Here is a 27,500-nt window from a genome sequence, read left to right on the forward strand (position 1 = left end):
ATATATATATATATATATATATATATAAAATTAACCACACTCAAAAAAATTGAACGAAGAGAAGAAATTTTAACTAAGAACTGAACTTCATGACAATAAAAGCATTCAAAAAAATAGTAAATCACACCAACAACTCTTGTAGAACTTTAGCGCTTTCGTCTTATTTATTATCAAGACTTCTTCAGAAAGACATGTTTCATAAGTATGAGCAACCATTTTCACTTCCTTTATATACATTAGTTCTAGCAGGCCATTTAAATTAACAACAGTTCCTTTCCAATAGTAAAGTGTGAACAAGCAGGGTGCTGTGTGCATTTTTATTAACATTACAATCGCAGTTACATAAGGTAAATTAGTCAGACAGTAATAGCCGTGTGGTGCCATGTGCATACTAAAAGGGACAGTGTGCAAAAAGGGATAGTGTGCAAAAAGGGATTGTGTGCAAAAAAAAAAAAAAATTATGGGGGAACCGGGAAGGATGACAGTCATGCCGTGATGATTCAAGTAAAGAAGGGAACGGAGGAAGGTGGAGGAGTCAGGTAGAGAGTCCTACTATGCTTTGGTATCGGTGTGTGTGTAGAGTAATGTGTGGGTATGCCACCTGATGGGAGAGTGGGAGGAATGCGGTGTGGAGTTGAGGGGGGGGGCTGGTAGGGGGCCGCCCATGACAAGGAGCATATGAATGACAGAGTATCCCAGAAGACTGTCAGTGCGGTTGGTACCAGCTGTGGGCTGGTTTGGATGGTGTCACCCCTTGAATGGCTGCGTGAAATAGTGAGACCGGGGGGTATAGTTGGTGCGGTCAGTGGGGGCTAGCTTAGTGATTGGGAGCATGTATATAGGGGGTATGGGGGAGTCAAAAGTCAGAGAGAGAGGAAACACATTATATTCACTTGCACAGTTGTAAATCCATAAACACATTAAATCTACTTGCACAATTCTTTAAACCCTCTTGCACAGTTCTTCAAACCCTATCACATTTCAATCTCTATACCATTTAAGTGCACATTTAATGTTAAGTGTCTCGTTGAGACCTGGATAGACATCAGCTCTCAGTTCTATTTGCCATTTTAATTCCCGGACTTGCAGGAATGTGTCCATGTCCCCTACAAATTCTGTTATTTTTTCCAGCACTGTGAATTTGAATCCTGTGAAGTTTGGGCAAATAGCACTGTGTTTAGCCAAGGCATTCAAACTGTCCTGTTTGTGTATTGCTGCAGTGTGTTCTTTAATATGGCTACTCAGCTTCCTGTTCGTTTTGCCGATATAGAAATTCCCACAGTGTTCGCAGAAAGCACAGTAGACTACATTTTTTGTGTTGCAGTCATAGTGGTCATGTAGACTGACAGTTCTGTTGCAGTGCGGGAAGGTGACGTTGTTGTTTTTTTGTATGTGTACACAGGCAACACACTTGCTGCAGTCAGACATTCCAGGTTCTGTCGATACTTCGCTCTGTGGGGATGGGCTTTTATTCCTCTTGAACGCACCACCAAAAGAAGAGGTTCGTTTGAAACAGAAGTTTGGGGATGTCCCAAGTAACTTTGTCAGACCTTTTTCTCCTCTCAAGATGTCCCAATTGTTGGTGAGGACCCCTCTGATTCCAAACATATCGGTGGAAATTAGAAGGGGGAAACTTGACACCCAGTCCTTTTTGTTCGGTCCGTTCTGTGCCCTTGCTGTGAATCCCTTTTCCAGGATTGGTGGGTACCTGGAGTGTCTGTGCTGTATGATCTCTTGGAACAGGTTGTCCACTAGATACTCTGGGTATTTTCTTTCTAGGAACAAGTATCTGAGGTAAAAACCTTCCTTGATGAAAACCTCATCCCTAAAAATGAGTCTGGATAACCGGATGAATTGTCCTTTTACAATATTCTTTTTCATGAAATGGGGATGCTGGCTGCTGAACTCTAGATAGTTATTCTGGAAAGTGGGCTTGCGGTAGATGTTGGGGTCAAACTGTCCACCTTCTGGGTCTATAGTGAGGTGGATATCCAGGAATTGAGTGGTGGTTCCGATATGTCCTACTGTGAGGGTCAGGAAGTCCAGACTCTGGAAAAGGGTTTCCAGAAAATTGCTCAGAGAAAGTCTGTCCCCCTTCCAGACAAAAAAGACGTCATCAATATAACGCCTGTACATTATGGTGTTGCTGAACCCTTGCAGTGATTCAACCTTATCCATTTCCCAGGCACTGAAGACTAAGTTTGCATATGCTGGGGCCATTTTGGACCCCATGGCTACCCCTTTCTGTTTGTGGTAAATCTTCCCGTTGAATTGAAAGAAGTTATTTCTTAATACTGCTTCTGTTAACCTGCATACAGTATTAATCTTAGTCCTGCTTAGGTTGGAGTGCCTGTTCAGGTATTGTCTGGTGAGGGTCAGTCCTTTGGCGTGGGGGATGTTTGTGTAGAGTGCTTCTACATCTAGGGTGACCAGTAAATATTCCCCTCCATCCAGCCTTAGTTTGAAGATGTCATTTAGAAAAGCCCAGGAGTCCTTGGTGTAGTATTTGCTGTTCTGTACAATGGGGTTAAGGGTGTGGTCCACGTATTGTGAAATCTTTTCTGTTTTTGTCCTTCGGTTCGATACCACATGGCGGAAAGGTGGATTTTCAGGTAAAAGGAAAAAAAAGCTGGCAAAAGAAGCAACACCTACCTGGTCCTGCTTGACAAGGAAAATACCTGATAGATTTGTTAGCACTATCACCAGATGACTGTGGTATAGAGTCCTGACAGCCATCACAAATGCCAGAATGATCCCCACAGTTGCCATCACCTTTCTGAGGTAGCCCCAGCAAATGGAGTCAAAACCTTTATTAAAGTCCACAAAAAGTGCCATTGCTGGATCCACCTTTGTACTTTAACCCTGTATTACAGTGATATGCAGATGAAACTGTGACATGGCCCACTAAATCAGACTAAGAAGGCTGTCTTTCAGCCTGCTTGCTAACACTCAGGCAATTATTTTAACATATGCATTAAGAAGAGGTACAGGATAATAACTTCTCATTATAGAGACATTCTTACCTTCCTGTAGGAGTATTAAAAGAAGAAAAAGGGAGGAGGAGAGAAAATGTACCCTGGATATCCTTGAAAATCTCATCAAAGAGTCCACATCACACATGGATACATCATGCACTTCAACTGAAAAGCCATGCAGTCCTGTCTTCTACTTTATTATGTCTTGATCATGTCAGCTGCTGTATCTGGACACCTGCTCAATCTTTGATGCACCCTCTCCTTGGACAGCACACAAGGCTGTCTTTATGTTCAGCACTGTTGTTTAATAGAGCATTCCTCATCACAGATCCCATGCTTGAAATCAGGTTGTTGTTGTTTGTCTTTCGGCTTTTCCCGGTTAGGGGTCACCACAGCGGAACTCTGATCCGCTAATGATTGGCAGTAGATTTTCATAAAGGCCGAGGTGCCAGCTTGAAGTCCAACCTTCAACGAAGGCATGCCCATTTATGCATGTCTTTTGAATGCCACCCGACTGCGGGGAGGACATGCAGACTCCACACAGAAGGCACTCCCCGCACTCCAGCTGAGAATCAAACGTGTGAACCTCCTGCTGTGAGACAACAATGCTACCACTGCACCACCGCATATATTATTTAATTGAAAGCTTAACTGAGTGAATCGCTGCTTGTCAAACCCAAATAAGAGAAAGCTCAATTAAGCGAATGATCATTTAAGCAAACACGTTCTTAGGGAAAAAAAATTGTTGCCCACCCACTGACCGTAACAAATAAAACAACATTAAAAACTCTGCAAGGTGGGGAGGCTTCACCCACCATACACACACCCAGGCTGTGCCCCCCCTACCTAAATATACCAACTCTGAGATCACACTACAGTGGGGAAAAGGGCAAACTGCTGATGATGGCCAACCACGTCTTTTCCCTGGGAAAAAATTTGCTTAAACGATCATTCGTTTAATTGAGCTTTCACTTACTTGGGTTCGACAAATAGCGATTTCACTCAATTAAGCTTTCAATTAACTGATATAGATCCCTTGAAATTGTATCATCTGCAGCCTAAGACCCTTAGCAATGCTTACTGTAACTTACCTTAAAGACGAGTCACAGAGTCAAATTGCAGTTGCTGTGAAATAGCTTTTTACTAGTCATCCCTCTCTCTCTGTTTTATTGTATCTATAGCTAGTCTAGATTCTGTTGTCAAAATATGTCTGACGATCACATGCAGATTTTGTTTGCCAGATGGCAGTACAGGTGTGCTTCTGTAACTTGTACTACTTCGTTTAAGAGTGCTTTGATTCTTCAGTTTATATAACTGCCTTAAAATTTGGTAACATTTTGTACTGGTCCTTGGTCATGGCAGAATTGCCCAGATTAGGTTACCGCCACCTAACCATTTAACAGAGTAAACATGGTAGAGTATAACTGACCCAGCACAAATTTACCAGATGGATGACTTTTCCTACTGATAGTGTTGGTACACTACATGGACTACATCATTTAGGAAGAGAATCTTCAGTGAAGTTTTAATGTACTATCTAGATGTTCATGACGATGTTCAGTTAATAGGATAAGCTCTGTGGATATGTCAAATGACTCCACAAGATTTTTACTAAAGCTGCCTTCTAGAAGAAATGGTACTACATGGCACAAACTTCCTTTACATATGGATTAATTTACTTAGATGTAGGTTCTACTTTGAAAGTTCACTGTCTACCTTCCTCTGCCTATCAGCTTGAATTCCACAATCCAGCCTTACTTTAACTCATCATGGAAAGCCAGAGATTCAGAACATCACAAATGTTTAAAAGGTTAGCTACATCCCTCACTTAGAATCCTGATCTCTAAATGTACTAGTTCAGAGTTCATGCTAACTCCAGTAAAGAATAATATATTAATTCCATCTTCTCTGAATTAACAACAAGCTCCAAGTTTATGTATTTATAGACTTGAGGTGTATGAGTAGAACCCCTTCCTCTGGGGGGGAGGGGATGCCTGCAAAAAAACTGTGTTGCTGTTTTCTCTTGATTGTTCCAATAGTCAGCTAGGACAGCAGGACAGTGTGGGCAAGAAGCTGGTTGATAGCACAGTAAGAAATAATAACTTTGATTAGATCCCAAATAAATATTCCCCCATATTGCACAGTAATGAGTTTTCTTTCCATTTGATTTGTACTTTTATACTTTTTAATCTTGAGCAGTAAAAGTGAAACATAAATTAGTGGCATACTTAAACATAGTTTTATGATATTGTGGATGTTTTGTTTTCATGCATTTATACTTTAACTTAAGTTTGTAAGCACAGTTCATCTCAAACACTGAGAAGGCAGCAACCGCATATATCTGCTCCTTGACTCGAGTTGCATCATTCTACTGTAATTTTCCCCAGTTCCTGAAATCACGTGCTGGAATTTGACTTAGGAGCAACATTGCTGGCTTGCTTGTTTCTGCTGTAATGAGAAGTCTGTTTCCACTTTTAAAGAACCATTGCTTGAGATTAAATATAACAGTTACTTCAGTTGCATCAGAATAAACTTGATTTTTTTTTTAATTTCTAGGGTTGAAAAAAATAGCACTGCAAACAGGAGTCAAACAGGAGCAATATCACAGGAGAAATCCCAGCATTTATTTAATGAAGTAAGTATCTGCTGTTTTATTTGTTTACTTACTTGTAACATGCTTGTGGTTTGTGTAATAACTGTAGTAAGCAAGCACAGGCTTTTATGTCAGTGCAAAGTGACACCAGCAGGGGGTATGTGCACTTATTTCTTAAGTGCATGACTTGTACAGAACAATGCTGAAGCAATGTGGCACTCTGCACCATGTCTTTCAGTATATTTTCACTAAGCAGTTGATGTATAATTCTAGAGTTTGAGCTTCTTTAACTAGAAAGTATATTCAGTTTAAATTTCTAAATTCAGATGTGTAAAACTTACTTAGCAACATGAAATACAAGATCCTAATATTTACCAAAGCTATTTTCCAAAATTATTTTAAGATGAGTCTGTCAATATTCCTAAGAGATTCAAGTAGTCATTGTATTTATTTCTCTGTGTAAGTTTACTGACAGTGTCGAACCCACTCAGACAAGGCTTATTTCTAGGGACTGGCCCAAGTAGAGAGGATCCAGTAAAACAAAATACTGTTTATGATAGCATTATTAATCATAACAGGTGTGACTAAATTATGTTTTGCTCATAGTAGTGGGCTTCTGGTGTGAACGCAATTTGTTTCAGTGATAGTGAGGGACATTGTTTTGTCATGAGGTCACATAGCCGAGTTATCAAAGAAGAGTCTAACAGTCATGGGCAAAGTATAGTTTACACCCCCTTGTTGTTTATCAATATTATTAAACAACAGTATTTTAAAAAATGTTTTTTTTTATTAATATCATTGTATTGTGTCACTGGGTGTTATTTAGTCTCTCAGTTGTAATTTAAGTCAGTGTGCTGTCCATGTGCATGCACTTTATCTATAAATACATATACAAGACTACTTCTGAATGTGTATTGTGCTACTGGTAACAGGGACAGTACATTTCTTGATACTGTTTTATTTTCTTGTTTCTGCTTGTCACTTTGACTTGTCAGTGACAGTATTGTTATGCCATGGTAGTGTGACACATTGTGTGGCCGTTAAGTGTTGGTATTTTTTTCCCCATATTTGATTCCATGACCTTGCTGGTAAGCACATGTATTTTCTTGTGTGGTAGACCTGTGCTGCATCTTATGGGCAATTCATCTTAGTTAAGAAGTTGTGTCTTTTTTCCTTATCCTGTTCTGTAATACATAATAAAGAAACAGTGCTAGACAACTGATTTCAGTGCAAGCAAGTAAAGAGTATACACGCAAAATAATGTCAGTAAAGCAACATGTAATACACACTGGTATAACGTGTGTATTAGTGTGTTGTAAACAACAAACAAATCCTTAAAGCAGCATACATGAATTAAAGCTATGCAAATAGCATGTAAATTGCTAACTTTTTTGTAAGTTGTGATACATAGACCATTCAAATGTCCTTTGGAACAAGATTTGGCATTACATATACTAGGGAGCATAAAGCATGGAAGTGAGGGCTAAACAATATAATAACTTGTTTAAAGGTACTAGGAAGCTTACAAAAAGTCAACTAAGGGTGTTCATTAGACATTGATAGAATGTCAGTAGTCCTCACTCACAGAAGAAAATGTTTCCCTTCTTAAAGAACGTAGAATAGGAGTAGAGGAATTGGAAAAGATGGCCATCTGGCAGAGCAAAGTGTAAAGAACTAAAATAAATGCTCTGAAAGATGCCTGGACAAGTGAAGATGTGTGTTGATGAGATATTAGCCAATAAGGCAATACTGTATAAAGAGCATTTAGCAAGCTATTTTTAAGAGCAGTGGCAATGAAACATCAGGGTTTTCAATTTCCTTTGATGCCCAGAAGATGAGAAAACTGTGAGTTCTGTTACTATACCGGGTGCTTCTATTCATATTTTAATATTGACATTGCAGTACAGCCTGGAGGGTACTCCACTTTGGATGAAACATTGAACTAAGTGTCTACCCAAACTGTTAGCCGCTTAGGTAGACTTTAAAAATCCTATGACACAACAGAAAGAAGAGGAAGCATGTTTGTTAAACTAAACTTCAAATCAGTTTGCATAAATATAATTCTTTCTTCAAGAACTGAAAAAAAACAAAAACAGTATATGTTATCGTTTTTAGCTAAAGGCTTATCTAGCTGTTAATTTTCTTACAAGCTACCACAATATCTCATTTTTTTATTTGGCACATTCTTGGTTTTACCTGTCTGTACCACCAAAATACTCTTCAATTTCAAAAAGAAGAACAGTTTTTCATTCTCAAGTTTTGTTCTCTTTATTACTCTTTCAGAGATGTATTCATAAGGAAGTCAAAAGATGAGTTTTATTATTTAATAAAATTGGATTATAACTTAAAAAATAAAACAAAATCAAACCATTTCACAGATAAAGTTCATAAACTATCCAGGGCATGTGCTTATCGCAGACTCTTTACATATGCCATTGTTTATTGTGTGCATTTCAAGTGATTTTGTGACACATTTCACATTCCATAACTGCAGGTACTATACTTTACTATAGACCAATAACTTGTCTTCTGACAATGTATAAGCTATACACTAGAATTGGTGCCGATAGAGTTTATAGTCATTTAGAACAATACTCATTCATGGCAATAGAACAAAAGAAAGTAATATGGAACAAAGGATCATTTGTTAAATAAAATCATAATAAGGAGACAATTTTAAGTATGGCATGGATAGACTACAAGAAAGCATGTGACAGCATCCCACATTTATGCATAAAAGAGTGCTTACAGATTTATAAGAGACACCCTACACTGATCAATTATGTTACAGTGACCATGAAACAGTGAAAAAACACTTTGTAATTAAACCATGATAGAGGACAAATTATTATTCCAGGGATAAAAATTCAAATGGGGATATTTCTGGTTGACTCTTTGTTACCACTGCTTTTTTGTCTTTCACTTAAAGCTGTCTTCTTAACAGATTAGGTCATGGCTACAATTTGGCTCCCAGAAAACAGCAAAGTGTAAAGATGTTTCATATGTTTTGTGGATGATTTAAAACTATATAGTTTGTAAGATAAGGAACTGAAATCACATTTACAAGTGGTCAAAACTTCCTCAGATGATATAAGAAGGTCATTTGGTCTCGATAAATATGCAAAAGCAACCTTTAAAGCAGGAAAGCTGCAGTACCAAGAAAATATCAGTTTGGGACAATTATGTGATATAAAAGACCTTGAGCAAGAGGGAGTGTATAAATATTTGGGAATGATGAAGGATCAACAATAAAACATGAACAAATGTGAACAAAACGCATTAAGGAATATTTTAGAAGACTAAAATTAATATTGAAAATGCTCTGGCATCTAGGAACAAAATACAGGTTATAAACCAATTTGCTCTTCCTGTCCTAACTTAAGTTTTGGAGTGATTGACTGGCTCCGAAAGGTTTTGGATCAGTTGAACAGGAAAACAAAAAAATGCTTCATACATATCAAATAATTTATAAAAATCAGTGTATACCAAGATTGTATATTCCCCATTCTGAAGGCTGTCTTACAGGCCTCCTTGAAATTGATTACATGTATACATCCACAATCATCGGACTGCATTCATATCTGCTGACCTTACAAGATCCAAGCATAGTAAAAGTTTTAAAACATTATGAAAATAAGTCTAAGATGACTTCATTGCTTAGTTTAGTAGAAGCATATCAGTGTCAAGTAGGAATGGAAATCAAACCAGAAGTAGGTAAAAATCAGGCAGCAACTGAATGTGCCAAAAAATAAAATAAAGAATGTAAGGTGAAGGATCAGATGAGAAGGCAAGAAATGTGGAAAATGCTTGAATATAGTTACAGATACTGAAAACTCTTGGAACAACCTCATGTCGATCAGGACCAAACACAGGAATGGTTATGGAGAGGTGAATTAAGACATAAAGACAAAGGTTAATTTTTGATGGCCCAGGATTGTGGACTATGTACAGGTTGGTTTACAAAGTCCATTGAGCATGTGGGAGAAATAGACAAATGCAGGTTTTGAAAAACAGAATTGGAAACAGTCACACATCTTGTTGCTGGGTGTGATACACTAGTGGCAGAAGAACTGTATACTGAAAGACATAGTAATGTGGCAAGACTGTAGCCCTGGGGATTATGTAAATATTATAATATTGAAGAAGCTGAGAAACACTAGAAACATGAGCCACAAAACATTCTAGAAAATGATGACGTTTGTATTACAAGGGATCACCCATTGGCAACAGTTCAAAAAACAGATGTAAGAAAACCAGATATAGTAGTCCATGAAATGAAGACAAACACAGGATTGATCACTGAAATTGCTACAGCCAGCGACTACAGTGTCTTACATACAGAGAGATGCAAAGTCATAAAATACCAGGGTTTACAAGAAGAAACAAGGGCAATGTGGACGAAGGATACCCAGACAATTCCAACAGTAATAGGAGCAATGGGTCTTATAAAAACAATTTACAATCATACTTAGATATGTTACCAATAAATGTAACCCCATATGAATTGCAGAAGGAGTCAATTCTGGCAACAATGTGGGTGCTATGATGAGAACTTTTGCCTAACATGAAAGATTGTCACAATACTAATTTCATGAACTTTAATCATATTTTGACTTAGGAATGGGGTCTATTCCTGTCATGGCTTCAGAAACCCAAAAGACTTGAAGAAATAAAACAGGTTTGGAGTAAGAAGTAATATTGTTACACAAGATCTAGTCTTCACTTCAATCACCACTTTCCGAACAGTTATGCTGTACTTTTGGGCCTATATTTTCCCAGCTTCAGTGTGGAGAGGTGACTAGTTTAATGTACTTTTAATGTGGAAGGCATAAGATAGATCATTTTGTTTTGGGAGGGGGGATCCTTTTAACAATCCAATATTTTATTTTTCTGTTTTCAAGAAGGAGAGTGTGTGTAAGGGTTAAGCCATATGGAAACCTCTCCTTTACAAATGGTGAACATTTAGCCATCAATATAATTTGTTTTCTTTCCAACCCATGCTCTACCTCTACTGATTTGTTCCATTCACTTCACTGAGGGTGAGATTGTAGGTTCTTTAAGCTAGGCAAGAGACCTGTGATCCATTTGTTCCTGCCCAGGAAGTTTAATCAGCCCACTTGTACCTCCTCTGGAAAGAGACTGGTATTAAGGACTGAACCAGCCTCAGGCCCAACAGGCAGCCTTAGTATCCCTCTCAAGAGGCTGAATGCTGAATCACAGGTGCTGCCTGGTTGGAAGAAGGAGAAGGCATGCATACTCCCATACATACTCCTCTCCATTTCCCCAAGTCTATAAAGGAAAGCTCTGCAATGACAACCAGAGTTTACCCAGCCATTACATTTGAGCAGCATACACAGCTGCCACTGCATGTTTGTCATCACCTTGAGCCTAGCAGTTTCTCTCCCCCAATGCATAAACAAGCTGAGGTTTGCATCTTATGTTCATATACCCCAGCTGGTCCCTAAGAAGTCTATGCTGCTGCTTGTACATGGATCATCCAGACTGTATTCAGAGCTTTTGGCAACATCATTTTATCTTTAACATGCTTCTCTAGCAAGGAAAAAATCTTCTGTTTCCTGTCATTTAATTAAAATCTGTTTTCAGAAACATAACTGCATCCTTTTTTTACTCCTCCTGTAAGTCTCCATTTTTTTTGCAAGTAACATGTCTGTATGTCTCTTCATCTCTGTATGCATGCTGCTTACTAATTCTGTAAACAATGTTCTTACTTCCTCTCTAATCCTCCTCCTCCAATGCATATGCTCCTGAATCCCATTCTCACTTTTAATGCATCTCCCTACCCAGACCATGAGTCATTAAAATGGTCTCCTATTAACATGATCTCTTCAAAGTAACTCATTGGGTTCTTCATATCCCTCATCCAATAATATATTTGATTGTATTATAATTATCTCCTTCCTTTCTTCCTGAAACTTCCATTGTGTCCAGCTTACAGATAAGAACATTGCTGCTTGATATGAAATATGCACATCATACATAACTTCTTTATAGTGTTCAGAAGTGATTGACCAAAAGTCCTAGAATTATTTCAGGTCACCTTCTTTTGTATGCATGTTTCTTATTTTCCATTATATACAGTTCCAAAATATGAATCATATCTCTAAGAATCCTTACATTCATGTGTTCTTTCTTCTGCTTTCTACCCTGTAAGTGAGCATTAATATTCCCCACCAAGAATATAGGATTATACGTTAATAAATAAGGCTCTAAGTTCTTGAATAATTCCTATCATATAAATTTTAATCTTATGCGCTTATTACTTGCCTACAAAATCATGCCTGATCATCTTTCCTTTCTCAATCACAAAAACATCTAGAATCTTAATATTTTGTATCCCAGTAACTACAGTTAACATGCTTGTACATTCCTGTTCCCTAATAGATGACAAAATGTCTCCTCACTCTCTAGCCTTAATTCATTCCCTATCTCTGTCACCAATAAACTGTAAATCCTACAAACTAAATATAGATTGTATTTATTAATCTACTCAAAGAAGACTCTTTCCAACCTCTTAAAGTGTTGACATTTAGAAAGACCATTTTGTATATCCTATTTATTGTTGTACAACTTCTTCCCACTTCTTATTTTGAGTTTTATATTTCCTATTTCTCAGTATTTCATCAGTAGAATCACCATAATCAGATGTATCATCCATCCAATTCATGCAGTTTATCATATTAATTGTCAACAGGAGCACATACATTCTACTTTTCACCTTCCCTTCCAATGTTTCTAGAGTCTGAGAGGTGTCAGATTCACTACCAGCACTGCCTTCTGTTGGCACCCTTTCATCAGATTAGCCCCCAACCCCCCTTTTTGCTTCATTACTTTCCACGCCTGTAAAGCATTTATGTTGTCAGTTTCAACCTCCTCTGTATTCACTGTACAGTCTACCCAATAATGTTTACTTGAGTTACACTGTCTCCATTTTCTAGAACAGTTAGCCCTTAAGTGGCCATATTCAACATAAACTTCACATATTCTTTTCACACAGCCATCAGAAACATGGCCCTCACATTCCAACAACAAAATTAAGCCTTTGACTGGCTAGTATTATGTAATATCCTTTTACACTTTTTCACAGAAGTGGCACAGAGCAGATTATTGACCTGACCTCCAGTAAACTTAAAGTCAGTCAATGGAGAGCAACCACTAGTCTAAATCTCAACAGAGTCAGGGCAGTTTATGATGATTATAAAATCTAAAGAGTACTTTTGAAGTTTATGTATTTCTTCATTGTCAAGCTAGACATCAGTTCTAAACCTAACAAAGACTCAATATCTTCCTGTCGTTAATGAGTCTTTTGGTCTATAATTCCATTTTACAGGCTAAAGTCTAAACCAGAATTTAGGACTGAAGATGACCAATGATACTGCAACTGTTTTACTTTAAAATACAGTTCAAGAGCAAAAATAACCTTTTATTTAATTGTTTTAATTTATGCATTATTGACTGGGTTACTTCTAGGGCCAGAAGCTTCTTTTCATACGAGACTCATGTTCATACTGGCAAGGGGAGTTTTGGCAAGGACACCGGCTACATTTCTCTAATCATTTTGAATGCTAGAGGCAATTAGAGAGGGCTACCCACCACAACAGAGGATGGTTGCAGGCAAGAAGTCTAATAGTGTGCTCTGAAAGACTTGCAGACTGTTTCAGAAGATAGATAAGGATTTTCACACCAAGCACGCTACTGAAATAATGGAAGTGTCTGATGGCAGACTGGATAGTCAAACATTAATACGTATGATGCAGGAGGAGGAAGCAAAGTACCACATTGCAGTTTCATGAGAGAAGTTGTAGAGAGGTATTTGCAGGAAACTCAGAAGGCAAAGCATTGCATTGCTATGGAGGTGGACAACAGCCAAAGGAATGAATTAAGAGATGCAAATTCTATGGGAGCTGCTCCCTTGGATGCTTCAGGTGAACAAGGAAGTATCTCACCAGATGGAAAAAAGGTCATGAGCTGCAATTCTAACAGCAGTACAAACTGCAAGTGCTGCAATTTCTTTGTGGAGTGGAATTAACAACAGACATTTTGTTAGGATAACTAAAAAATGTGTTGCCACTCTGAAACCTATATTGTGTGAAGCATTATTATTCTACCATCGGGCATTAGACCACAGGATGTGTACTCCTTTGTTCATCTGACATAGCAACAGTTTTATGAAGTGATTACTGAATCTTTTCTGTTAATGGAAAACGTTTTTGTTGTTATCCACTGAAAAAAGACTGTGCCATTCTTTGTCTGAATGTATTTCTGTGTCATTGAGTAGAAATTTTAAAATAAACTGATACTTCAGTTCAGGCCTGATATTGTTGAAGAAAATGAGCTGACACTCTTCTGGAGAAGTATGCAATGCTGTGCATGCAATTCAAATGAGTAAAAGATGAGACTTTTTGGTCTTATTAATGGGTAATGTGTGTATCACCTGAAAATATGTAATAAAATTAGGTATGATCCATGTATAATAAATATAAATGAAATCAGCAACACTGCTAGGTATTGGTTTCAATATAAACTATGCCATTTTTGTGGTTCTCAGACTCATTGTAAATTAGTGTGGGGGGAAGAGAAAATCATAAAGGAACTGCTTCTCGTCATGCAGAAAATCCCAAAAGGAAGGACTTGTGTGGTTTAATTATGAGCTGGGTGATCAAAATGTTCATGATGATAAAGGAAACGGTGTATAAACAGTGACTGCAAATGAGAAAAACAATAATGTACTATTGGAAGATGTGGGCAAGAATGCACAAACCGAGTTGTGAGGAGAAAATATCCCTTCTGAAGACATGTTGAGGAAGAGGAAGGTGCGTATGTGGTACTGTGTAGGAAGGAATTAATATACTATATGTCATACCAACTGCTACTAAATTTGATGTGTTACAAGGAAATGTGATGGTCCTGAAAATGGGAATACTATTTCTGAAGAAGCTACAGTAGGGCAGTGGTTAGTGTATAGAAATTGCTAGAAAATGCACCAAAATAGACAGACAAAAAAAAAAAAGGAAAAGGATAATGTGTGAACAGAATAAAAATAAATATAAGGATTATGATGAATTGGTGTCAAAAATTCAGACTTGATTTGTTTGCTTGATATTCATTACTTAAATGAAGAGCAGTGGGCATAGTTTGAGATAATGAGGAACGATAGTGTGAAAAGTTGCAGAAAATACATTTTCAGGTACTGCAGCTATTGGTGATAATAGCGGGTACAAACTGTGGATGTTTTTGTAAAAAGGTTAGGATGTTTAATTATTTTAGATGTAAAAGAGCAGTTATATATTGGCTAACACAGCAGTGTAAAAGAAAGGGCAGCATTATTTGAATACATTTAATAAAAGTATGTTATACTAACTACAAGAATTATAATAGGTGACTTTAACTGTAATATATGGGAAGAGGAGTTAAATTTAAGACCATATGTTAGAAGGTATAAAGACGTGAAGAATTTGCCCTCAGTGCAAGAGACTTAGTCCAGTGTAAGCCTATTTTATTAGAGTAAGTCATTTATAACAAGAGCAAGTCATTTGGAATCTGGCCATAAAGGGTGAACTTAAAGCGGAAAATAAATTTTTTTTTCAGGTAATATGATAGAATTAAAAGATGAAAAACAGTAGCTGCATTCTCAGATCACTGGGCCATATGGGAGGTTTTTTGAAAAAGTATAGATATAATCAAGGAAATAAGGGTTATTAAACATTTAACAGGAACTTGCAGGGAAAGCGTTGATGTGAAGAAACAGATAAAAACGTTATGGGCAGATTATGAAGCTACTGAGTCATTTTACACCAGTTGTACTACTTAACAGGTTGACTTTTTAAAGGAAATATAAAAAGCAGTATCCAGAATAGGAAGCTGAGTGTTAGAATTAGAAGTGATTATGGAAGGTTAGTTAGATAATGTGGGGATTTGCTGGGAAAAATGATATGGAAATGTTAATGAAAGGAGATAGAATTATACAAAAAGAACAAGGAATTAATGAAAAAATGTAATTTTGCAATAAAGGTTCGTTAACTGAGGAAAAAATCAAAAATGATTTTGATAATATGGGAAAAGGGAAGGAAATCAAATGGATCTGTTAATAAATAAAGATAGAGAGTTAAAACACAAAAAAGAGTAATAAATGCATTAAAAAGTACTCAACGCAAATACATAAGGAAATCAAATGGATCTGTTAATAAGTAAAGATAGAGAGTTAAAACACAAGAAAGAGTAATAAATGCATTAAAAAAGTACTCAACGCAAATACATCAGGAAATCAAATGGATCTGTTAATAAATAAAGATAGAGAGTTAAAACACAAGAAAGAGTAATAAATGCATTAAAAAAGTACTCAACGCAAATACATAAGAAAATCAAATGGATCTGTTAATAAGTAAAGATAGAGAGTTAAAACTCAAGAAAGAGTAATAAATGCATTAAAAAAGTACTCAACGCAAATACATAAGGAAATCAAATGAATCTGTTAATAAGTAAAGATAGAGAGTTAAAACACAAGAAGGAGTAATAAATGTATTAACAAAGTACTCAACGCAAATATATAAGGAAATCAAATGGATCTGTTAATAAGTAAAGATAGAGAGTTAAAACACAAGAAAGAGTAATAAATGTATTAACAAAGTACTCAATGCAAATACATAAGGAAATCAAATGGATCTGTTAATAAGTAAAGATAGAGAGTTAAAACACAAGAAAGTAATAAATGTATTAAAAAAGTACTCAAAGCAAATACATAAGGAAATCAAATGGATCTGTTAATAAGTAAAGATAGAGAGTTAAAACACAAGAAAGAGTAATAAATGTATTTAAAAAGTACTCAACGCAAATACATAAGGAAATTAAATGGATCTGTTAATAAGTAAAGATAGAGAGTTAAAGCACAAGAAAGAGTAATAAATGTATTAAAAAAGTACTCAACGCAAATACATTACAAACAGCTCAGCAGTTATGAAAGGCTGGGTTGTTAGAAGGGTGTGGAATTAAGACAGTAAGGTGACAGTACAAGAAAAAGATAGTGTATTGAAATAAGTAAATATTCAAACAGTACTGGATGCAGATGATACAGATTGTTTGTTGTGCACACAGATGGAAGAAAAGGATAAAGATTTATTTGTTTAAGCATTAAGTTAAATGAGTGGCTGGACAGTGGAATAAGAAATTAGAGAGCATGTAAATGGAGTACAGGGTTTATTTGGATGGTTAGTAGATGAGGTCAGTAAAGAAGTGGATGCCTGTTATGTTATGCAACATCGATTGCAAAAAAAGTTATGTGAAAAGACTGCAAAAGGATTTGAAAACATATGAGGATCATGCTGGAAGGAATGTATGGATTAAAAGGGGAAAATTCAAAGACAGTGCTAGTTATTAGAAAGGAAATAATAGAACATAGTTTGAGGAATGAAGTGCAGGGAAGAATGTGTATGATAGAGAAAGCATTTATCAGTAAGGTGTGGATACAGATGTGGTATATTCTGTAGGCATATGTTTTAAGTGAAATTTTATTGTACTTTTGCAATCAGTAAATCTGTATAGGAACAGGTTTGGTACATTGATAGCTAGGTAGCAAGATAAAAAATAATGCAAGGGTTATAATAGGAATGTTTCATGACCACTGTTTCTTTGCAAGGATTCTGAATGTAGTATCAGAAAAATGTTTCTAGAAAGTTGGACCAAGTGCAGTGATATATGGATCAGATGTTTTTATATCATAGTAAATTCCGATGTGGACAGTTTAGCGATGGCAGCTAAGAACAGATTGTGGGTAGAGAAGGTAATTAAGGAGTTAGGACAGGTATCAAAAGCAGTCAGGTTAAAATAAATAAGTAAAAACAGTAAAGGGGGTAGGGAAACCACTAAAGTAGGGAGTATTTACTTGTTCTTATCAGAAATAAAAAAGTTAGGTAATACATTTGACAAACCAGAAATGGGATGAAATTGTAGAAGAAATCTGAAATGCACATGATGGAAAACATTGCGAATATCATTTAAGAAAAAAGTTTATTTTATAACTGCCTGCCATTTGGCAAGTTATCTTAGTAATCAAGTACAATAATATTGAATGCCAAAACATCATGCCCCCTCACCACCTGCTAATTATATATAACAACTCCAAGATTGCGTAGTAGCATGGAAAATTCCCACTCTTTACTGTTCCACAGTCAGACACAAAGTAATACCGGCAGGAGCGATCAAGCAAGTATTCAGTCACTTCTGCAGGCGGCAGTCGTCTTCAACATTGCAAGCATTCGATTACATGTATTCCATATCTGAACATTGCAATGTATCCATAGAAGGGGAAAAGAGTTATGAGAATGTGTCAGAATCATTATCTTCTGTCATGGTGAACTAAAGGGAAAGGATTGTGTAACAGAGCAGGTAATGAAATATCCTGCTGTTATCTGCATTGTATGTGGTCCCACAATTACAGAATTTAGATGTTTTGCCATTACAGTGGGACTGTATGGGTACACTGCATTACTGGAGCAGTAGTAAGTAACAACATGGGAAAGGGAGTTTTCTCCTTAAACTATTGTGAGATCCCAGTATTTGTATATAATACTTATAATACTATACTTTATATAAATATAAAGTTATACATTAGGAAGGTTTGTGACCTGCACTGTGGTGGCAGGACGGGTAGCTTACATCCTTCTAAGTTGGGAACTGCTGATTGAGAGCTCAGTGTCTGTTATACTAAAAGTGTATTAGTTCTGGTTTAAGCACTTGGGCGTCAGGCCAGTTATTTTACGTTAAGAAGGATTGCGGTCTGCACTCTTGTGGGAGGAGAGGCTGGACTCTGCCCTTCTGAGCAGGGAATTTCTGGTTAAAGGCTTATAGTCCCTGCATATTCTAACTGTTTCTTACTGAAATTGGTACACCTTGTTTGCTGTAGCATAGACTAGATCCAGGCCTGCTGAATCTAGCTTTGTTTGTATGCTTGTTGTTTGTTTATTTCCCTGAAATGCTAATTCCACCTAAAACACGGCCTTTTAGCACTTCTGTGGATCCCTAGTGATATCTGCATTGCTTACTGTACTGTACTTATTTCCTTGTTTCACTTGAAAGAAAGTTACTGTTTGTCATTTTTGCATTTAAGTTACCTGTAACACATTGCATTTAAGTTACCTGGCACTTGCTCACTAAAGCAATTATATAAGTCAGCTCTAAAAAATTAAAAGAACTACACCCTCACAAACTCCCCTTGAGTACCTTGTTCCCCATTGGCCCTTTATTTCAATTATAAAGGAATTCCCAATACTATTCTAACATGTCCAAAGGTCAGTTGTCAATCTCCTCTCAGGTCCAGCTGATGAATCTGGGAATCTTGAGGCAATGTTACAACTGCCTCATGTACACAGACAACCCTCTCCACCTCCCAACAAATTCCAACACATGTGTGAGATGCAACCATATAGCCAAACTGGAGGCTAAGCTCTCTCAACTCAGTACTGGCGTAACCAGTCAGGAGGAGAAGGAAACCACACTCACTACAATTCCAGTCTCACATAGACCTACCACGACAACAAACCAAACACATAAACACACAAAAACATACTCGGAGGCTCTAAATAAAAATTTGCCTAAGCAGCAGAGACCTCCAAAGCAGACACCCAAGCAACCGCTACCCAAAACAAAACACGTGCAACACATAGCTCACAAAGCCAGTGTGCCGAACAGTCACAGCCCTTAAGGCTAAACAACACACGTGATACACTTGTAATAGGTGACTCTATCGTCAGGCACACTGACGTCCCGCTCACCAGGCTGAACAAGGAGAAGGGCATGGTGAGCTGCCTGTCGGGCGCTAGGATCCGCCACATAACACAAGCACTCAGGTCACTCCAAGGCAAGTACAAATATGACTCAGTCATTGTCCATGCTGGTGTGAATGACCTGAGACGTACCTCCCTGGACTACATGAAAAGAGACTTAGAGGAGCTCTCTGAGCATGTAGCCCAGGCCGGTATGACTCTGGCCTTGAGCAGCATCTTACCGTCACCAAGAATGATGCCACAATATGAAGACAAGATGATCAATTTCAACAATTGGCTTAAGTGTTGGTGTCATTCAAAGGGGATCCAATGCCTGTCAGCCTGGGATGACATGCTCGACAAGCCACGATGCTTCCCTAGGGACGGCTTGCACTTGCCACCCCTGGGCTTTCGGATATGGGCAAAGGCTCTTGCTACCCCCATAGTGCCTTTTTTAGGCAAGGCTCAAAAGACAAACCCACCTCCACAGGTATCACAAGGGATAAGATACTAAGAGTAATGCTACTCAATGCCACAAGTCTAAACCTCAAGATGCATGCACTAGAAACTCTCCTTAGCATGGAGAATATCGATATCTGTGCAGTAACAGAAACCTGGTTCAAGGCTCCCGAGAGCACCCCAGCACTACCAGGTTATACCTCATACCATGCTTTTCGGCCCCAAAACTTGGACCGAACCACAAAAGGAGGGGGAGTATCAATATTCGTCAAAGATACCCACACCTCCAGGTTGGTGGCACAGCAGGAAGCATCAGAGACTATCCATGTGAAACTAACTGTGGGTAAAACTGCCTTCCAGTTTATAGCCTGCTACACACAACCCTCCCAAACACAGGAACCCCACTCGGCCTTCCTGAGAATACTGGAAAATATGAAGGTCTCTCCAAACACCATTATATTGGGCAACTTCAACTACCCAAACATAGACTGGGAGCATTACTCTAGCTCCAACACCCTAGCACAAAGGTTCCTAGAATTTATAAACTCAAATGCTATGGAACAACTTGTTACCACTCCCACAAGAAGGGAAAACATACTAGACCTGATCACCAACATGGGGATACTATGCTCCAGACCAGAAGTGTATCCCTCACTGGTAATATCAGACCATAAACTAATCTCACTGGATATTCACATCTCAACCCCACCCCCTGCCCAGAAAACCACACTGAAAAACCTCTCTAAAGCAAATTTCACACACCTCAAAACCGAGGTGAAATCCTTCAAAGCCCCCGGGCCTGTGGAAAATACGGCCCAGACCGCAGAATTCTTTATAAACGCATTCTATGAACACCTTCAGGAATGCATGGATCATGAAATCCCAAATAAAACCAAGACCCAATCCTCCAAAGGCAGATGTCCTGTCTGGTGGAGCCCAGCCATAAACAAACTATACAATAGAAGGAGGAAGCTACTACATGATAGAGCAAAATCCCAAAAAGGGAAGGCATCTCTGATCAGTATTAGCAAAAAACTACGGGCACTCATAAAATCGTCTAAGGCCAGCTTCGAGAGAAAAATTGCACAGGACACTAAGGATAATCACAAGGCTTTCTTTAATTATGTTAGGAACCTGGGTGGGAATTCCCAGATATGCTCAGAATTAGTCCAAAATGAGAAAAAATACACCAAGCCCACAGACATTGCCAACATCCTAGCTGACAGGTTCAGTGCAAGCTCCCCCCGCCCCCACCAAAAGGGCAAATATCTATCCCAACAGAGTGCTGCCCCCCTGACATCTCAGCTGCTCAGGTAAGAGCCACCCTCTCCAAAGCAAAAAACACAGCATCAATGGGACCAGATGGTGTCCCAGGCTGCGTCCTACATGAACTCCAAAAAGAGCTAAACCCAAACATAAAACTACTGTTCAATCTTAGCCTTACTACAGGATATATACCCGAAGAGTGGCGTACAGCAACAGTGGTCCCTCTCCACAAAGGTGGTGCCTCAACGGATCCTAGAAACTATCGCCCCATAAGTCTGACTAGCTTGGTCTGCAAAGCTATGGAAAGGATCATCATAGACCTCATAAATAAATATATTGGGGATCTACAGACACTGGATCCTACCCAGTTTGGCTTTGTTAAGGGCAGATCCTGCCTCTTAAACCTGGTCGATTTCTTTGAAACAGTCACCAAGGCCATTGACGAGGGGAAGGTGGTCCACACAGCCTACCTGGACCTCGCAAAAGCCTTCGATACAATACCCCACTCAGGCATTATAGATAAGCTCACCAGCTTAAATATAAACCCCTATATCACTAGATGGGTTGCAAACTGTCTCAAGGACAGAACCCACATGCTTAGAATTGCTGGAGCCATGTCAGACTCCAAACCAGTTACAAGTGGCATCCCACAAGGCTCAGTCCTGGGACTTCTCTTGTTCGGTATATATTTCTCGGTGGTACAGGCCAACACGGAAGGACTGTGGCTGACCAAGTTCACAGATGACTGCAAACTGGGCGCCATAATCAACTCTCCAGCCAACACAAGCATCCTCCAAAAGGGCCTCATAGAAACAGACAACTGGTGCCAGAGCCATGGCCTCAAGCTAAACGCCAAAAAGTTTATAGTCATCCCCTTTGGCAAAAACAAAGTGCCCACAAATTACCACATAGGTGGTAATCCAGTAAGTACAGAAGAAGTCATTAGGGACCTGGGGACCCAAGTTGATAGCAATCTCTCATTTGACAACCACATGGCCAAAGTGGTTAGAAAAACATTTTATATAACCCACCTAATCATGAAGGGATTCACATCTAGATCAGGGGAGGTCATCGTGCCTCTTTACTCATCCCTCATCAGGCCCATAATTGAGTACAATGCCCCTTTTGGGATGTACCTTACCAGACACCTTCAGCAACTGGAAAGACCCCAAAAGTACCTCACCAAGAGGATCAAAGGGCTCAAACAGATGCCATATGCTGCCCGTTTAAAGAAACTCCAGCTCTACTCAGTGGCATACCGCCTGCTCAGGGGCGATCTGTGCCTGACGTATAAAGCCATGTCCAACCCGGAATTAATGGACATGCTGCACCTCAGAAAATCCAAATCCCATCGAGCTACGCGCTCGAGAGACTTGAACCTCAGCACTGAAATAAATAGGACATGCTGGAGGGACAGATTCATAACCCAGAGGCTCCCTTCACTCTGGAATAAAATCCCAGTCCAGGTTAGGCAGAGTCTCACATTGACTCTCTTCAAGAGGAATCTTGATGAGTGGATGGGAGATCGTAGGTTTACCCCAGCTATCACTTCTATGTCACTGTTAGACAGAGGCACAGTATACTAACCTCAAAAAAAGGCATAGCAAAATTAATTTAAAATGGGTGGTGAAAGCCAAACACACTCTGTCTAGGCTTATAAATGCCCTAGGGCAGATAGCCTAGTATGAATCTATGAACCTATGAACCTATTACATATGGAGAGGTTGTGGGAGAAACTACCCATGTGAGGATACAGGAGACTTCCCCCTTCAAAAACAATACATTTGTTATTATCTCTGAAGACATAGCAGGACATAATTTCTTGCTAGATAGGAAGTGTTTTATTTATCTGCTTATCTAGGTTCCTGTCAAGTATTCGAGCTATCAAAAGTTTGAGCATGTGAAATATTGGCAAAATAGTTTGAAGCTTCACTTTTCCATCTTTGCTGGTGGTGTTTTAGTTGTGCAGGACTGCAGTACGCCAGGGACAAAAAATGTGCCCTTGCCTTGCAGTTGGTATATAAAAGTGGTGACTGGGGGATATAATGGTGCTTGCCCCTTGAAAAAATAGTTTTTCATTCTGCCTCTTTCATTTATTTATCTTCATATCCAGCAGTTAATGCAGAAGGTTAAGGCTGTGAGCTGTAGCTCCTGTCACACGGGGTTTGATTGCCCTTGCCCTTATCTGCCTACTGTGTGACCTTGAACAATTTTTAACCATTTGATTAATCACTCCTCTTCCCTAGCCCTTACTCTAACATCAGCCTGCAAATACTTATGCATACTCCCATTCATAATCTTAAAACCTTTGGTATATTCAAACGTTTGGGCATTAAAATCAAAAATCCATATGCACTCCATCTTCCTTTCTGAGACATCTGCAGCACTTGCCAATGCATGTCTTCAATGAATTTTCTAAATGCTTCACTGTTTTGATGAACTGATGCCTTGAATTAATGAACTAGGTCCATATTTACATATTTTATATATACTTGTCTGCGTGTGTATAAATTTATATATACATACATCTGTGTCAGATTATCAGAGTTCCAAAACTTAGAAATTCATATGGCTGAGACCATATGATCGAAGTTTTGGAACTTTGAATATTAAAAAAAATAATAATAAAAACAAAAAATTATATGTTTAATGTTTTTACCCTGCACCCCCACACCCCCTGCTAATTAAATATGCCAACTCTGAGATTGCACTACATTGTGGAAAAGTTTCAAAACTGCAATCATATGATTTTCACCATATGACTTTTGAAGTTTTGAAACTTTGATAATCTGATCGGGACCCATGTATGTATATATATATATATATATATATATATATATATATATATATATATATATATACATACAGTAGAACCTCTGTTAGTTAACCACCCAAGGGACTGTAACAAACTGGTCAATACATGAAAGTGGTCAACATAAGGAACTAGGCCTACTGTACTGATACGTACATGACCTTTACTTTCTTGTACAGCTTTTATTAGAGATTATCATACAAAATCATACATAATCAAAACACAGTAAAATCATACATATAGTGGCATACAAAATCAATACATTTACTGTTTTCTCATGGTTTAATCATTCTTGCTGAAAAAAGAGTCAGTCTTGGTCTGTTTCTTATTTTTATTGCAAAGGTAAGTGGAGAAAGCACTGTCAGTGCTGGCTACACTACTCAGCATACAGGGGCATTTTTCCACAACAAATTACTTCAGTTGCATTATCAGATGCCTGACATCCTCTTCTTTTGAAGTCTGTGCAATTTCTGTGCATCCTGAATTGCTTCTTCCACTTCATCAGCTGCTTCATGCACTTTTCGCTGGTCTGTACTTCAGTCAATATCGCTTGGAAAAATACTTCTGGGTCAGGTTCATTACAGGTTGCCACCTCATCATCCATTGCAACAAAACCTTCAAAATCTACTCCTTCTAATTCTGCCATGGGAGATGGACTGATGAGGCCAAAACATCATGCTCTTGGATTTTGACAAATACAATTTTCTTGAAACACTTCTGTATCATTTCTAGCTGAAGTTTATTCCAAGTAGACGACAGGATCCAGCGCATTATCTGATGCAGCAGACGAAGTTGCTTCTACAGGCAGACCACAGGTTTGTGATTTAGTAATGACCCACTGCAGGAACTGGGCTTGTTAGTGCATTTTAAATTTTTTGATGATGGCTTAGTCAAGAGGTTGCATTTCTGAGGTTGTGTTTGGAAGCAGAAATTTCAGTGTCACGTCTGTGAGATGATTCACTTGTGGGTGGCCAGGACAGTTGTTTACCATCAGTAGAATAGACCATTTCTTCTTCTTCATTTCTTGGTCAATACCCCTTACCCACTCCTCAAATAGGGCACCAGTCATCCATGTGCATTTGTTTGGTCTCCAAGTGATGGAGAGTCTTCGGGCTTCAGGTTCCTGAATGCGTGTGGCTTTGCCAATTTACCAATCACCAAGGGCTTTAGTTTCTCTCCGGTTGAGCTAGTTCAAAACAGAACTGTGAAACATTCTTTGTAAAGTTTTCCACTCTTACATTTTCACCTCTTGATAATGAGGCTCTTGTTAGGCATCATCTAAAAAAAAGAGTATACACTCATCAGTGTTAAAGATGTCATCATCTTAGAAGCCTCTGGCGAAGTCTGGGAACTTTTTGATGAACTCTTCCACAATTTCTACTGAAACTTTATTGAATTCACCACAGAAGACTTTTTGGGAGATCTCATGTCACAGTTTAAATTTCTCGAGCCAAGCACTTGATGCTTCGAAATATGCCACCCTGAATTCCTGTGCAAATTTTTTAGCAACTTCTTGGATCATCGGCCCAGAGATTCAGACGTTAACTGCCCTCATTTGTTTGAATCAGCTTAATGTGGCTTTATTGACTTCATCAAGGGAAGTTTTCCTCCTTTTCCATTGTAGGTCTCCACTTTCCTTAACATATCTCTCCAAGTACACATGTTTACGTTTTTGGATGTTGATAGCTGTGGTCTTGCTAACACCAAAATGTTCTGCCATCATTCTTTGGCTGGTGCGTTCCAGAAAATGTAGATGATCAACCTTTTCCTTCAATGTCAGCACTTTGAGTTCTTTCCTTTGGGACATCAGTTCTCGATTTAACTGTAACATTTTTCAGTAATTGTAGGATGTAACTGCAATTCATACAGTCCTTCACATTGAAAAAATCTTCTGCAGCATATGATAAACAATTGGACGTTAGGCCTAATCCAACATGTGGTAATAATAAAACATGAAAAAAGACCTTATGCTAAAGAAAAAATAATACCAGTGGAAGCATGGAGGTGCTTAGGTGAAATGGCAGTGGAATTTTTAACCAGATTGTTTAATGAAATTTTGGAAAGTCAGAGGATGCCTGAGAAGTGGAGAAAAAGTGTTTTGGTATCTATCTTTAAGAATAAGGGTGATGTGCAGAGCTGCAGTAACTACAGAGGGATAAAATTGATCAGTCACAGCTTGAAGTTATGGGAAAGAGTAGTAGAAGCTAGGTTAAGGGATGTGATGATTAGTGATCAGCAGTATGGTTTCATGCCAGGAAAGAGCACTGCAGATGCAATATTTGCTCTGAGAGTGTTGTTGGGGAAATACAGAGAAGGTCAGAAGGAGTTGCATTGTGTCTTTGTGGACTTAGAGAAAGCATATGACAGGGTGCCTAGAGAGGAGTTGTGGTATTGTATGAGGAAGTCAGGAGTGGCAGAGAAGTATGTAAAAGTGGTACAGAATATGTACGAGGGTAGTGTGACATTGGTGAGGACTGCTGTGGGAGTGACAGATACATTTAAGATGGAGGTGGGATTACATCAAGGATCAGCTCTGAGCCCTTTCTTATTTGCAATGGTGATGGACAGGTTGACAGATGAGATCAGACAGGAGGCTCCGTGGACTATTATGTTTGCAGATGACATTGTGATATGTTAGTGAGAATAGGGACCAGGTTGAGGAGACCCTGGAGAGGTGGAGATATGCTTTAGAGAGGATAGGAATGAAGGTTAGCAGGGCTAAAACAGAATATATGTGGGTAAATGTGAGGGAGGGTAGAGGAATGGTGAGGATGTAGGGAGTAGAGTTGGTAAAGGTGAATGAGTTTAAGTACTTGGGATCAGCAGTTCAGAGTAATGGTGACTGTGGAAGAGAGGTGAAGAAGAGAGTACAGGCAGGGTGGAATGGGTGGAGAAGAGTGTCAGGAGTGATTTGTGACAGACGGGTACCAGTAAGGAAGGTCTTCAAGACGATAGTGAGACCAGCTATGTTAAATGGGTTGGAGATGGTGGCATTGACGAAAAGGCAGGAGTCAGAGCTGGATGTGGCAGAGTTAAAGATGTTAAGATTTGCACTGGGTGTGACTAGGATGGACAGGATAAGGAATCAGTATATTAGAGGGTCAGCTCAGGTTGGACAGTTTGGAGACAAAGCAAGAGAGGCGAGATTGCGTTGGTTTGGACATGTGCCGAGGAGGGATGCTGGGTATATTGGGAAAAGGATGCTAAGGATGGAGCTGCCAGGTAAGAGGAAAAGAGGAAGGCCTAAGATAAGGTTTATGGATGTGGTGAGAGAAGACATGCATGCAGTTGGTGTGAAAGAGCGAGATGCAGCGGACAGGAAGAAATGGAAACAGAAGATCCACTGCGGCGACCCTTAATGGGAACAGCCAAAAGAAGATGATGATGATGATGATCCTAAAGAAAAAATAATGCAGCTAAGGGGCAAAGCCCACAGCTTCTACCCCTTGGTGTAGAGTGGACTCAACTTGTCAAGTTATAGAGGGTAAATTAATATTGTGTATCACAGTCCAAGTGGTCAGGATACAGCTTACAGAGGTGGTCAATATAGAGAGGTCGGTCTTCCATTGAGTACATGTGGTACATGTCCGGACCATGAAAATTAGGTCAACATAAGGAGG

The 27,500-nt window shown here is 38.7% G+C and overlaps 1 protein-coding gene across 3 annotated transcripts in view; it reads left to right on the plus strand.

Annotated features, from left to right (window-relative positions):
• The window catches only part of GULP1 (GULP PTB domain containing engulfment adaptor 1), a 4,195,041-nt gene that overhangs the window by 2,520,868 nt on the left and 1,646,673 nt on the right, over positions 1–27,500 (plus strand). For all 3 annotated transcript variants that reach the window (XM_044075155.1, XM_044075158.1, XM_044075157.1), the window contains exon 9: positions 5,532–5,610. The gene's annotated coding sequence lies outside the window, so the exon portion shown is untranslated. The remainder of the gene's footprint in view (positions 1–5,531; positions 5,611–27,500) is intronic.

This window comes from Protopterus annectens, chromosome 6.part0 (assembly GCF_019279795.1).
Source record: "Protopterus annectens isolate FY-2018-M chromosome 6.part0, PAN1.0, whole genome shotgun sequence".
NCBI classification, from domain to species: domain Eukaryota; kingdom Metazoa; phylum Chordata; order Ceratodontiformes; family Protopteridae; genus Protopterus; species Protopterus annectens.